At 41.4% G+C, this 14,201-nt stretch overlaps 2 pseudogenes; both read left to right on the top strand.

Moving 5' to 3' along the window:
* LOC131192518 (zinc finger protein 850-like) overlaps positions 1-7,735 on the top strand; it is a 32,930-nt pseudogene extending 25,195 nt beyond the window's left edge.
* Positions 6,179-14,201, top strand: part of LOC131190367 (zinc finger protein 850-like) — a 27,268-nt pseudogene continuing 19,245 nt past the window's right edge.

The raw sequence follows: 14,201 nt of genomic DNA, 5'->3' as shown, positions 1-14,201 counted from the left end.
TTCCTTAACTTTGTTCATTCTGAGCCTTTCTTTCCTGAGTTCATCTTTGCAGATTCGGGCTATCTGCTGATATTTTCTTAATTATATGTCTAGCTTTCCATTTCTTGTACTTATCTTTTTTGTCTTTCAGTTTATCAGAGAGCTCTTTATGCAACTGTGCTGATGGAACTGGCAAATTCCACCTCTGGCTGTCCCTGTCCCCGCCCACCTGCTCGCCCCGCCCCACCCAGTCACTCCTTATTTCACTCCCCGGCATAGCACACTATGTGGCTCCTTGCTTGTGTTGGCCACACAGTCTCTGCGGCTTACCTGCTTTGCCACGTGATGCCTGCGGTCCAACTGAGCTGCCCTGATCGCCTGCCTGAGTTAGTAAGCCTGTGAGTTGTGGCCTAGCTATCTTCCTCCCCCACCATCCCCGGCTCCCTTCCCTGCTTCCTTTCACATGGCAAGCGTCCCTGCTATGCTTGCCTGCCTGCCTTCCCCGTGGTCCCGGAAGCCCAGTGCGCTTGCCTATCTTCCCTTCTGCTTTTCCCGCGGTCCCCGAGAAGGGCCAATGGAAACGCCCCAATTTCCACCTCCATTGGGCTGTCTGCGCCACACTGGATCGGGATGGGGAGGGATGAAAAGCAAAAAGCCTACTGAGCTACTCACCAGAATGACGGCAAATCTCTTTTCCATCTCGCCGGTTCGGGCATTGGGAGCTTGAGGAGTCGATTGTTTGCCCTGAAGTCTGTCTGCTGCTTTTCCAAGCCCTGCTCTGGCTGCAGCCAAACATCGGCCAATTTTCTTCCAACGCTCGTTCAGGGAATCCCGGGAGCGGCAGCATATTGCATGCTTTTCACTCCAAGCAGCCCAGATTGGAAAAGGCATGGCTGGGGTGGAGGAGCGGTCCTTCTTGACTGTTGCTGCTGCTGGAAGTCCAGCTTTGGCTGCTGGCATGCAACTGTGAGGGCAGGCTTTTCCAAGGCGGTGTTGTAACTGAGGCCCAAATAGTGATTACCAAACACAATTCAGTCCTGAACAAACTTATTTTATTAAAACAGCTGAGAATTAATTCATTCCAAAAGAAATTCTTCATAAACCATCCTTCAGCTTTATCACCAACCTTTGTTGTCTTTGGCAACCTGCCAAAGGCTTTTCTTGGCAAACCCCCCACAAAGTTCAAGAGACACTGACAAGAAGCAATGGAATCAATGTTGCTTTTCCACAAAGAACCCAATGGCTCGTTGCTGGTTTTTTAAGCCTTATGGGAGGGTCCAATCATCTTCTGGCCTTATTCCCATGTCATCCTTTTTGCTTCAGCTGCTCCTTCTTATTTATTTATTTATTTAATTAAACTTTTATACCGCCCTTCTCCCGAAGGACTCGGCGGTGTACAGCCTGCATTAAAACAATTTATATATACACTAAAATAACAATTAAAAAACTTATTCCATAAAGGCTGAAATTAAAACCGTCCAAATTGACCATATAAAATACCCAGTAAAATACAATTAAAATTTAAAATTTAAGAATTTAAAAATTTAGCAATTAAAAAATCAGTCCAGTCCCGCTTGAATGAATAAATAAGTTTTCAGTTCCCGGCGAAAGGTCCAAAGGTCAGGTAATTGGCGTAAACTGGGGGGAAGTTTGTTCCAGAAAGTAGGTGCTCCCACAGAGAAGGCCCTTCCCCTGGGGGCCGCCAGCCAACACTGCTTGGCGGACGGCACCCAGAGAAGACCTTCTCTGTGAGAGCGCACGGGTCGGTGGGAGGCATGTGGTAACAGCAGGCGGTCCCGTAAGTACCCGGGCCCTAAGCCATGGAGCGCTTTGAAGGTGGTGACCAAAACCTTGAAGCGCACCTGGCCGCTCTTCTCATGCGTGCACTAGGAACAGGCTCCTCCTGTTCCTCTGCCTCTTGCTGTCTGCCTCTGGAGGCTCTGGAGTCCGTGCATCGCTTCCAGATGGCCCTGGCCCCATCTCTGCCTCCAATGCAGAGCCCTCGTCCGGGCCTTCCTCTGGCTCCAGAACTGGCCCTTTGTCCTCCCCAGCCTCCTCACTATCTGACTCCACTATCAGGTCCATAGAGGGAAATAGAAATGAGTGCGCCAGAATACTGGACTTCTACTGCTCATGCGGGGAACCCAGGTTTGCAACAAGTTTGGAGCTTGTTAAGGCCTGCTCCTCCACACACGCACACATATCACAGTGCCGGGACCTTCTGCAAGGGAGGTGGCAGGGGGGGGGATCATAAAGGGACAGGCTGCAGTGGCTACCTTCCAAGCAGCTTTGCTGTAAAGGGAGGCAGAAAAGTTTAGCCAAGTCGTCTCCTCCTTCTCGCCCACATGCCGTCTCCTCGCAGAAGGTCCCAGCACCATGAGGTGTGTGCATGTTTGCTCTGTGTGTACGTTTGAGGGTGAGAAGGGGGAGACAACTTGGCCAAACGTTTCTGCCTGCCTTCGCGGCAAAGCTGCTCAGAAGGCCTCCACCGCAGCCTGTCCCTTTATGCTCCCCCCTCCCCCCACCTGATTTCAGCTTATGCCCACTCAGTCACATGACTCCACCAAGCCACACCCACAGCACCAGTAGTAAAAAAATATGAATCCCACCACTGACTATCGTGGTATGTTTTCTATATACATTTGTTAATTGATTAGCAAAGAGTTCATCTATTTCTTCTACTTAATTGGGTGGCCTGTAGTATATTCCTATAGCAATGTCATTTTTCTTCCCTTTTATATTGACCCATATGGATTCTAGGAGGTTTTCATCCTTGGTTTTGCGTATTTCTGTAGAGATGTAGTGATCTTTTATATGTAATGCAACTCCACCTCCTCTTTTTTGGGTATGTTTCTTTTGAATGGTTTATATCCCTCTATCAGGACATTCCAGTCATGAGTTTCATATCAGCAGGTTTCAGTAATCTATATTCTATATTCAGTAATCTATAAACTATATCATATCTGCCTTCTTGTACTAATACTTCAGGTTCACTCTGTTTGTTCCCTAAACTCTCAGCATTAGTGTATAGGCATTTCTTCTGTTAATGCTCACATACTGTTACCTATTTCATTTTGTAGACAGAAAATACACATGGATTTTCTGTATTTTTTGTGAATATATGTGTATCCGTGTTCCTATCCTCAATATTTCCAAGTGTCTATATGACTATAACAATTTGCGGTCCTGAAATCTGTGATTTGCACAAATCAACAATAGAATTTCATGATTGTGTGATGGAGATTGGAACTTAGTCTTTTATGTGTCATAATGAATGGCAGTGGTTAATCTAGCATTTTGGCAAGTTTGCTTTTTCATTGTTATGTATGGTTGTTTTTTTCTTGTTTTCATATCTTGCAACCAGATTATAAAGAGTAATTAAAGTATCTCTTTTATGTGAATCTTACAGGCAAAGGGAATGCAAAAAAGAGCCTTATGGAGGACAGAGAATCAGAAGCAACTCTAAAAAGGAAAGCTAATCCGGAACATCTGGTAAATGTCTTTTGTCTTTCCTCCAGTAAACGACAAAACTCGTCTCCTTCCCCAGCCAATAAGAGACAAGAGAAAAAAATTGGAAAAGAGATTTGAACTGATAAACAAGCATGTATGTGGAACTCAAGGAAACATTGTATAAAACATAAAGGTGGAACATTTCCACATTCAGAAAAAGAGGAAATATCTGTGGGGAGGGAAGCGCTTGTTCCAGACAATAATGCAGGCCTCACCCTGTGAGAAAACAAACACCTTGAACCATTGAAGAAGGGACCAAAAATATTTTTGACCTCCTCAAGAATCAGTGGCAGAAAAGCTCCACAGATATGTATATTGTAGGAAAAGCACAGATTGCAAATCAGAGCTGATTATGCGTCAGAGGATCCATACTGGTGAAAAACCATACAAATGCTACACTTCCCAACTTATTGAGCATAAAATAACACATACTGGAGAAAAGCCCTACCAGTGCCCACAGTGTCCCAAAACGTTTAGTAAGCATGCCAACCTGGTGATGCACAAGAGGACACACACTGGAGAGAAACCATTTGAGTGTCCAGAGTGCGGGAAAAGTTTCAGTCAGAATTCCAACCTGTTTATACACCAGAGAACTCACACCGGGGAGAAACCATATGTGTGTCAGGATTGTGGGAAAAGTTTCCAGCAGAATTCCAACCTGGTGATACATCAGAGAACTCACACTGGTGAGAAACCATATGAATGTTCGGATTGTGGGAAATGTTTCAGTAAGAATTCCAACCTGGTGATACACCAGAGGACTCACACAGGAGAGAAACCATATGAGTGTCCAGATTGCGGAAAAAGTTTTAGTCATAATTCCTACTTGGTTATACACCAGAGAACTCACACTGGGGAGAAACCGTATGAGTGTCCATATTGTGGGAAAAGTTTCAATAATAATTCTAACCTTGTGAAACACCAGAGGACTCACACAGGAGAGAAACCATATGAGTGTCTATACTGTGGGAAAAGCTTCAGTCAGAACTCTTGCCTGGTGATCCACCAGAGGACTCACACGGGTGAGAAACCATATGAATGTCCTGATTGTGGGAAACGTTTCCAGCAGAATTCCAATCTGGTCATACACCAGAGGACACACACAGGAGAGAAACCATATGAATGTCCAGATTGTAGGAAATGTTTCAGTAAGAATTCCAATCTGGTGATACACCAGAGAACTCACACAGGAGAGAAACCATACGAGTGTCCAGATTGTGGGAAAAGTTTCAGTAAGAATTCCAATCTGGTGATACACCAGAGAACTCACACAGGAGAGAAACCATACGAGTGTCCAGATTGTGGGAAAAGTTTCAGTCATAATTCTGACTTTATGAAACACCAGACGACTCACACAGGAGAGAAACTGTATCAGTGTCCAAATTGTGGGAAAACATTCACTCGGAATTCCAAGCTGGTGATACACCAGAGAACTCACACAGGAGAAAAACCATATCAGTGTCCAGTTTGTGGGAAAAGTTTCAGTCAGAATGCCCATCTGGTAATACACCAGAGGATTCACACAGGAGAAAAACCGTATAAGTGTCCGGATTGTGATAAAAGTTTCCAGCAGAATTCCAACCTGGTGGTACACCAGAAGATTCATATGGGACACAAACCATATGAGTGTCCAGACTGTGGGAAAAGCTTCAGTCGAAATTCCAACCTGGTAATACACCAGAGGACTCACACAGGAGAGAAACCATATGAGTGTCCACATTGTCAGAAGAGTTTCAGTCTCAATTCTGCCCTAGTGACACACATGAGGACTCACACAGGAGAGAAACCCTATGAGTGTCCAAATTGTGATAAAAGTTTCAGTCAGACTTCTACCCTAATGATGCACCAGAGGACTCACACAGGAGAGAAACCCTATGAGTGTCCAGTGTGTTGGAAAAGTTTCAGATATAATTCCAGCCTTGTGCAACACCAGAGGACTCACACAGGAGAGAAACCATATGAATGCCCAGTTTGTGGGAAAAGTTTCAATCATAATTGTAACCTTGTGAAACACCAAAGTACTCACACAGGAGAGAAACCCTATGAATGTCCAAATTGTGGGAAACCTTTCAGTTGGAATTCTGACCTGGTGAGACACCAGAGGATTCACACAGGATGAGTTACTGGATTGTGGGAAAACTTTCAATTGGAATTCCCACCTGATGGAATAATAGGGAACTGACACAAAAGAGGAGCCCTTTGAATGATCCAGTTGTGGGAAAGCTTTCACAAGTAGGACTAATCTAATAAATCATGTCAGTTTACAGACAGATCAGAAACCATTCAGATGCCCAAACTGTGGTCAGTGTTTCAGTACAAACTCAACAAACTCTTAAAAATAAGAGGACTCATAGAGCAGAAAAACCAAGAGCTTTCTGATTGGAAGGAAAGCTTGATGGGATCTTAGAAAACTTTCAAGAGTTCACAAGGATATGCATTGCTTATTTTCAGCTTGCTGGATTATTTTCAACCAAGGTGCCAAGTTTATTTAGACATGAGAGACTCAACCAGAAGAAATACTCAGACACAAGAGGATTTGCTTGCAAAAATCAATGAGTAAATGAGAATTAGGATTTCAACAAGAGTTTTCTGAAAGCATAGTAAGAAACTAAATGTAACTATGTATAATTAGAATATTCCTAAGGCATCAAACCATTCTTATTGTATCCAATTTGATATATTACAGAAAGATATATCCTGGAGTCCTGGAGGCGCAGTGGTTAGAATGTACTATTGAAATTGCAGTAACCATTCCAAGATACTGGTAGTCCTTGATTTATAACCATTCATTTAGTGACCATTCAAAATTACAACATCACTGAAAAAAGTGAGTTATGACGCTTTTTCATACTTAGAACCATTGCAGTATCAATATTCAGATGCTTGGCAACTGATGGGTGCAATGTCCTGGGGTCATGGAATTCCCTTTTGTGACCTTCTGACAAGCCAATTCAATGGGGTAGCCAGGTTCACTTAACAAATGTGTTACTAATTTAACAACTGCAGTTATTCAGTTAACAAATGTGGCAAGAAAGATTGGACTATTTGCTGTAGTTAATTCATGAACTTAGTGACTTGGGACAGTGAGAAGGGTGGCATACAAATTTAATAAGTAAATAAATGTGAATATACTTAGGATGCAGACAGACAGATGCACATTAAATATTATTTTGTGGTTCTTTGGTTGTTTAAAAATGTATAACAGGTTTCAATGCCTTCATTTCAGATAAAATATAAATAATATACAGAAATGGGTGTTTTTTAATGATCGTGTTATAAATATTTCTAGAAATGTCTTCCTCAAAGAAAAATCTAAATAATGTTGATTGTCTATCCCACTACAGTATAATTCTTGTTTTCCAGGGTTTTCTCACCTGTGGGTCAAATATTTCAAATGATTTATTTTGCATTTGCTCATCTTCCAGATTTCTTGAACTTTGCATATCTTATTTTCTGGAACAATTTCAGTCATACATTGTACTACTACTTCTTCTTTTTTTTTTAATTCCACGCTAAACACCTTTGTCAAAAGAGAGAGAAAGGTAAATCCTACTTGCTCATTACAGACCCGCAGTTCGGAATTGAATCTTCTTAGTTTAAGGCAAATGATGTGCTTCTTGAATCACACCATCCTGGTTCTCGGTTTTGTCTAATGTACCTCCCTCAAATCCTGGAAATAAAAGATGTCTATCTGGCTTTCCAAAGTGAGAATGGGTTTTCCTGTGAAATATGAAAAAAGATAAAAGAATTCCGGGTGAGTGGTGCGGTGGAGCTCTCACCTCACAATCAGGAGGCTGTGAGTTTGATCCTAGGTAGAGGATTTCTCTCTCTGGACACAATGGGACTATATCTGCTGTAAACTCCACATTGGTGACAGGAATGGCATCTGGCCAGTAAACACTCAGCTCTAGTTGCCCTGACTCCACCCCGCAAGGGATACATTATGGGGTCATTAAATGACAGAAAAGAAGATGAAAGAATTCCATGTCAATTGACAGATTTTGGAACTCTAATAACTGCAAGCCCAGTATTTTGGGGAACAGACTGGACTCTGTCCAATAGCCAGGTTGGTTGGTGTCAGGGAATTATGCAGCTGGTATCCAAATTAAGACACATGCTGACAGTAGTTTTATATAAATCTATTTAGTATCTATATTTAGAGCAAACAAGGTAGGGACATCACTACATCCTGAGGTAAATCGTCAGGTAAATCTCAGATCAGCATACAGAGCACACAGAAGAAAAAGGCGGGAAAAAGGGAACACCCCCTTTACACCCAGCAGCCAATCATAATGTAGACTGCCTCATGCAGGAGCCCACACTCTTCAACCAATCAATGGCCACTGTGTGTTCTGCTCCACTGTGCACTTTACTGTTCCAGCTTTTAAATTAAATATCTGAACAGCTGGGCTCCAAACAGGCTTGAACTGTTGGCATGAAATGTCGCCTAGAGAGTTTAGAAATCTATCTAGCCAATCTCGCTTCTGGTTATTCCATTTCAACATCTTCCCCTCAGGACCCCAGAACAACTAGACACAAATATATTTCCCCCACCCCGTGCCATCACTCTACTAAACAGCCAGCTCCCACACTACTACCTTCTGCCCAAAGACATTTACCCATGTGGTGGGCTGTATTGCTATTATCCTCGTCATCTTATCCTTCACATGTTTCCTACTATCTTCTCCTATCTATATTGATCATATGATCAATTATTGTATCTTATGATTTATGATTGCCTTATGATGTATGACTATCACTTTGTATGTACACTGAAGTGTATGCACCAGAGACCATTTCCTTGTGTTTCCAAAACACACTTGCCCAATAAAGAATTATATTCTATTCTTTCCAATTTTTTATCATAATTTTTTTTAAATTCCATATCTTTCATTTTCCATAAAGATTTGTCCAATGGCTCGTTGAAATCCAAGTATACCATCTGTACAGTATTTGCTGATCTGGTAATTTAATTGCTTAAATCAAAAAAAGGCAATAAGGTTTGTTTGGCAAAACCTGTTTCTAAGAAACCCATGCTGGCTTCTAGTAATCACCTTGCTTGTTTATAGGTGCTCACACATTCTCTGCTTGATTATATTTTTTCCAGGATTTTACCAAGTATTGATGTCAAGCTGATTGGCCTATAATTTCCTTTTTAGAGTTTGGAAACGCATCAGTTCTTTTTCAGGACTCTAGTATTTCTCCTGTGTTACATAAACTTTCAAAAATTACATTCCGTGGTTCCAATAGTGTATTATCTTGAATTCTAGGCAAAGCAATAATACGGATTAATACAATACAATACAATACAATACAATACAATACAATACAATACAATACAATACAATACAATACAATACAATACAATACCAGTAAAAATACAAATACAATACAAAGATGCTATCTTCTACCTAGATCTTTAGAAACAACGTGGGTGGGCACTTCAAGATTTTGCTTCATTTCATTATTTTATTAATAGGATGACGCTGGAAATGATTTAGGGCTGCACACAGGCACACGAAAAACTGGCTGGAACAGGGGTCTTCAATCTTGGTCCCTTTATAAGACTTGTGGACTTCAACTCCCAGAGTTCTTCAGCCAGCTTTGATGGCTGAGGGAGTTGAAGGGACCAAGGTTGGAGACCCCTGGGCTGGAACAATCTTCGCCGACCCCAAAGGAGGTGCACTTTCTCGCTGCCTCTTTGCACGCCGTTCCCCACAAGGGCACGTTTCTTTGGTTTAGTTGCTGCTTATTGCAAACGAAGCTTCGAGTTCAGCTCCGGGGGGGTGGAATGTGTGCAGTCTTGGGGGACCTGAAAGAAAAGGGGTGGGATACATGGCCATGGACAAAAGCTATCGACGTACTCGGATACGACTTGATGGCGCAGAAGGAAGCGCGGAATCATCTTGCAAACGCTTTAGAGTGGAAATGGAACGAGTGTGTTTTTCAGCCTTCTGTCACTAGATGGCGCTCTACAGAGAAGAAAACTGAACATAGTACAGTAGAGGCATTGCTAGTCTACTGGGGGTGTAGAGGCTTGAGCGGGAAGGCGTTGAAACGACAGAGTTGTGGATTGCTAGAGAGGATGCGGAGGAGATGAGACGAAGGACAGAAGAATTTCTTCTTCCGGCTGACCCACGGGAGGGTCATGGCGTCGGTGGAGCTTTTTGTTTCGAGGGGTTGGAGCTGCTCCTGGGAGGTGAGTGGAGGGAAGGTCGGAGGAGAAGCCCGGAGCAAGTCGAGCCTTTTGGGTTCCTCCACGGTGTACGAAGCAGGGGATGCAACGAGGCTGAAACACCTGGGCGGCTGCTGCTGCTGCATCTTCTTTCCCTCCCCAAATGTTTTAATCCTTTTGCTGCATGATTTAAAATTGATGCCTGTGATTTTACCAATGGGGGATTTGGGAGATTTAAAGGAATCTTTATATAATTTTTCATATTTTTAACCACCCATCTCCCTCACCTTCACGTAACACTTGATTCCTTTTATGACATGTTGATTCATTTTATGGACATGTTGTTTTCCTGGCAAGTCAGGCGTTTCATGAGCAAAACGGGTGTTTTCAATCTGCAGAGATTTTGGGCACCATTTCGTCTCTTCACGACCCCACCTTTTTAAAATTAGATCAAAAAATCTGAGCGAATCTACTTCTGGGAGTTTTTGCACAGGGAAATACACATACATTTTCTTCATACATAAATTCATAGATGTGTAAATTTCTGTGTGCACAACCGTATATGATATAATCGTCAGTATTTCAGGTAAATTTTATAGTATCAATGTGCAATGCTAATAATTTTATGATTTACCTAAGCCAAAAATTGAATTTCATTATTATATTATATGAATATATTTGAACTCATATCTTGTTACTTTTCTGTATGCCAAATGAGTTGTAATTAAACTACATTATAGATGTAGTTTAATTATAGATTAAACTAGTTTTTTTTTTCATGTTTTATTTATATAACGTTCAATTTTCATCAAACTCTGTATTCTGGGTAGAATTATTTATTTTTATACATTTTCATTATATTTAGTCATCACCATCATATTTATAATATAATAACATAATAACCTTAATATTTAACATTTAACATCATCATCTATAATGACTCTTCTCTATACCATTTTCTCCCTTTATATCTCCTCCTTTCTAACTTCTGTTTCTGTTAGAATAGAATAGAATAGAATTTTATTGGCCAAGTGTGATTGGACACACAAGGAATTTGTCTTGGTGCATATGCTCTCAGTGTACATAAAAGAAAAGATACGTTCATCAAGGTACAACATTTACAACACAATTGATGGTCAATATATCAATATAAATCATAAGGATTGCCAGCAACAAGTTATAGTCATACAGTCATAAGTGGAAAGAGATTGGTGATGGGAACTATGAGACGATTAATAGTAGTGCAGATTCAGTAAATAGTCTGACAGTGTTGATGGAATTATTTGTTTAGCAGAGTGATGGCCTTCGGGAAAAAACTGTTCTTGTGTCTAGCTGTTCTGGTGTGCAGTGCTCTATAGCGTCGTTTTGAGGGTAGGAGTTGAAACAGTTTATGTCCTGGATGTGAGGGATCTGTAAATATATTCATGGCCCTCTTCTTGATTCGTGCAATATACAGGTCCTCAATGGAAGGCAGGTTGGTAGCAATTATTTTTTCTGCAGTTCTAATTATCCTCTGAAGTCTGTGTTTTTCTTGTTGGGTTGCAGAACCGAACCAGACAGTTATAGAGGTGCAAATGACAGACTCAATAATTCCTCTGTAGAACTGGATCAGCAGCTCCTTGGGCAGTTTGAGCTTACTGAGTTGGCACAGAAAGAACATTCTTTGTTGTCCTTTTTTAATGATGTTTTTGATGTTAGCTGTCCATTTGAGATCTTGCGATATGATAGAACCCAGAAATTTGAAGGTTTCTACTGTTGATACTGTGTTGTCAAGTATTGTGAGAGGTGGAAGTATGGAAGGGTTTCTCCTAAAGTCTACCACCATTTCTACGGTTTTGAGTGTGTTCAGTTCCAGATTGTTTTGGTTGCACCACAAGGCTAGTCGCTCGACCTCTCGCCTATATGGATTCGTCATTGTCTCGAATGAGACCAATCACTGTTGTGTCATCTGCGAACTTCAGTAGCTTAACAGATGGATCATTGGAGATGCAGTCATTGGTATACAGAGAGAAGAGAAGTGGGGAGAGCACACAGCCTTGGGGGGGCCCTGTGCTAATTGTACAGGTATTTGATGTGATCTTGCTTAGCTTCACCTGCTGCTTCCTGTTTGTTAGGAAGCTTGTGATCCACTTACAAGTCTGTTCCGGTATCTGTAGCTGGTTTAGCTTAGTTAGAAGAATGTCTGGAATGATGGTATTGAATGCTGAACTAAAGTCTAGAAAAAGGACCCTTGCATAGGTCTTTGGAGACTCAAGATGTTGTAGGATGTAGTGCAGAGCCATATTAACAGCATCATCTATTGATCTATTTGCTCGGTATGCAAATTGCAAGGGGTCTAACAGCGGACCCGTGATGGTTTTCAGGTAGGAAAGCACTAGCCTTTTTAAGGTTTTCATGACTACAGATGTTAAAGCAACTATCTAGCCATTGATGAAATGTGTCCCATATCAAAAAATATTCAGTTTCTTCTTTATCCTTAATAGCAAGTTTTAATCGATCCATTTCTACACAGTCTAATATTTTTCTAATTACATTCTCCTCAGATCTCATCACTTTTCCATTCTTGTGCAAATACAATTCTAGTTGCTGTTAATATATGCAGAATCAAATATGCAGTCTTTTTATCATATTTTTCTGGTAGAATGCCGAACAAAAATATCTCTGATTTCAGGTCTATATAGTAGTTTTATCATTTTTTCCAGCTATGTGTGTATTTTAGTCCAATATATTGGATATTAAAGTAGCATTTTGATACGTTTGCCTTTTCATGATAATATATGCAGCTGTTTTGTTTTGTTTTTTGCTGTTTTCACAGGTTCTGCAGCTATTTTTTTTAAACCACAATGAAACTAATCCATTAATATCAATCTTATAGACAGAGGATGCCAAGAAGAACACCCTGGATTCAAGAGGGGTTTGAATTAAAGCACCACCAATTAGAGACTAGAAATATTTTTTACCTCCTGAAGAATCCAAGATTATCAGTGTTGATAAAAACCCCACAGTCTGTCTATTGTGAGGAAAAACACAGATTGCCGATCACAGCTGATTACGCAAGAGAGGATCTACACCATAAAAAATACGGAAAAATGCTTGGAATGTGGCAAACGCTTTACTCAGAACAACTTCCTCATGGAAGCACCCACACTGGAGAGAAATTCTACCAGTGCTCCCAATGTGGCAAAAGGTTTAGTACACACACCAACCTGGTGAGACATAAGAAGACTCATACTGGGGAGAAACCCTTTCATTGTCCTGATTGTGGGAAAAGTTTCACTCAGAATTCTGACCTGGTGATACACCAGAGGACTCACACAGGAGAGAAACCGTATGTGTGTCCAGAGTGTGGGAAAAGTTTCAGTAAGAATTTCAATCTGGTGATACACCAGAGGATTCATACAGGAGATAAACCATATGAGTGTCTGTATTGTGGGAAAAAGTTCAGTCAGAACGCCAACCTTGTGATGCACCAGAGGACTCACACAGGAGAGAAACCATATGAGTGTCTGTATTGTGGGAAAAGTTTCAGTCAGAATGCCAACCTTGTGATGCACCAAAGGACTCACACAGGAGAAAAACCATTTGAGTGTCCAGATTGTGGGAAAAGTTTCCAGCAGAATTCCAAGCTGGTGATACACCAGAGGACTCACACAGGTGAGAAACCCTATGAATGTCTGGATTGTGGGAAAAGTTTCAAGGAAAATTCCACCCTACTCTTACACCAGAGGACTCACACGGGAGAAAAACCATATGAGTGTCCAGATTGTGGAAAAGCTTTTAGTAGGAATTCCAACCTGCTGATCCATCAGAAGGCTCATACCGGAGATAAACCATATGAGTGTCCAGATTGTGGGAAAGGTTTCAATTGGAATTCAGATCTGGTGATACACCAGAGGATTCATACGGGAGAAAAACCGTATGAGTGCCTGGATTGTGGGAAAAGTTTCAGTCGGAATTCCCACCTGGTGGAACACCAGAGAACTCACACAGGAGAAAAACCATATGAGTGTCCTGATTGTGGGAAAGGTTTCTATCGTAATTCTAATCTTGTGGTACACCAGAGAACTCACACTGGGAACAAACCATACCAGTGTCTAGAGTGTGGTAAGAGTTTCCATTGGAATTCTGCCCTGGTGATTCACCAGAGAACTCACACAGGAGAAAAACCATTTGAGTGTCTGGAGTGTGGGAAAAGTTTCATTCGGAATTCCGACTTGGTAATACACTGGAGGACTCACACCGGGGAGAAACCATATGAGTGTCCAGATTGTGGGAAAGATTTCAGTACTCAGTCTAGCCTCATAAATCATGTAAGGTTACACACAGGGGAGAAACCATTCAAATGCCCAGATTGCGGACAGTGTTTCACACAAAATTCCTCCTTTATCACACACAAGAAATTCCACACGAGACAAAATTTGATATGTGTAGAGGATTCTTGAATATTATTTCTCATCTCTCATTGAAGCTCAGTTGAGGAATTAACTATTTTAATGTCTTGCCTCATATTGAACATGAGGGGATCTGAGTTGGGAGG

Source organism: Ahaetulla prasina, chromosome 2, assembly GCF_028640845.1.
Source record: "Ahaetulla prasina isolate Xishuangbanna chromosome 2, ASM2864084v1, whole genome shotgun sequence".
NCBI lineage: Eukaryota > Metazoa > Chordata > Lepidosauria > Squamata > Colubridae > Ahaetulla > Ahaetulla prasina.
The sequence above is the reverse complement of the archived record's forward strand: the minus strand, read 5'-3'. Positions and strand labels throughout refer to the sequence as shown.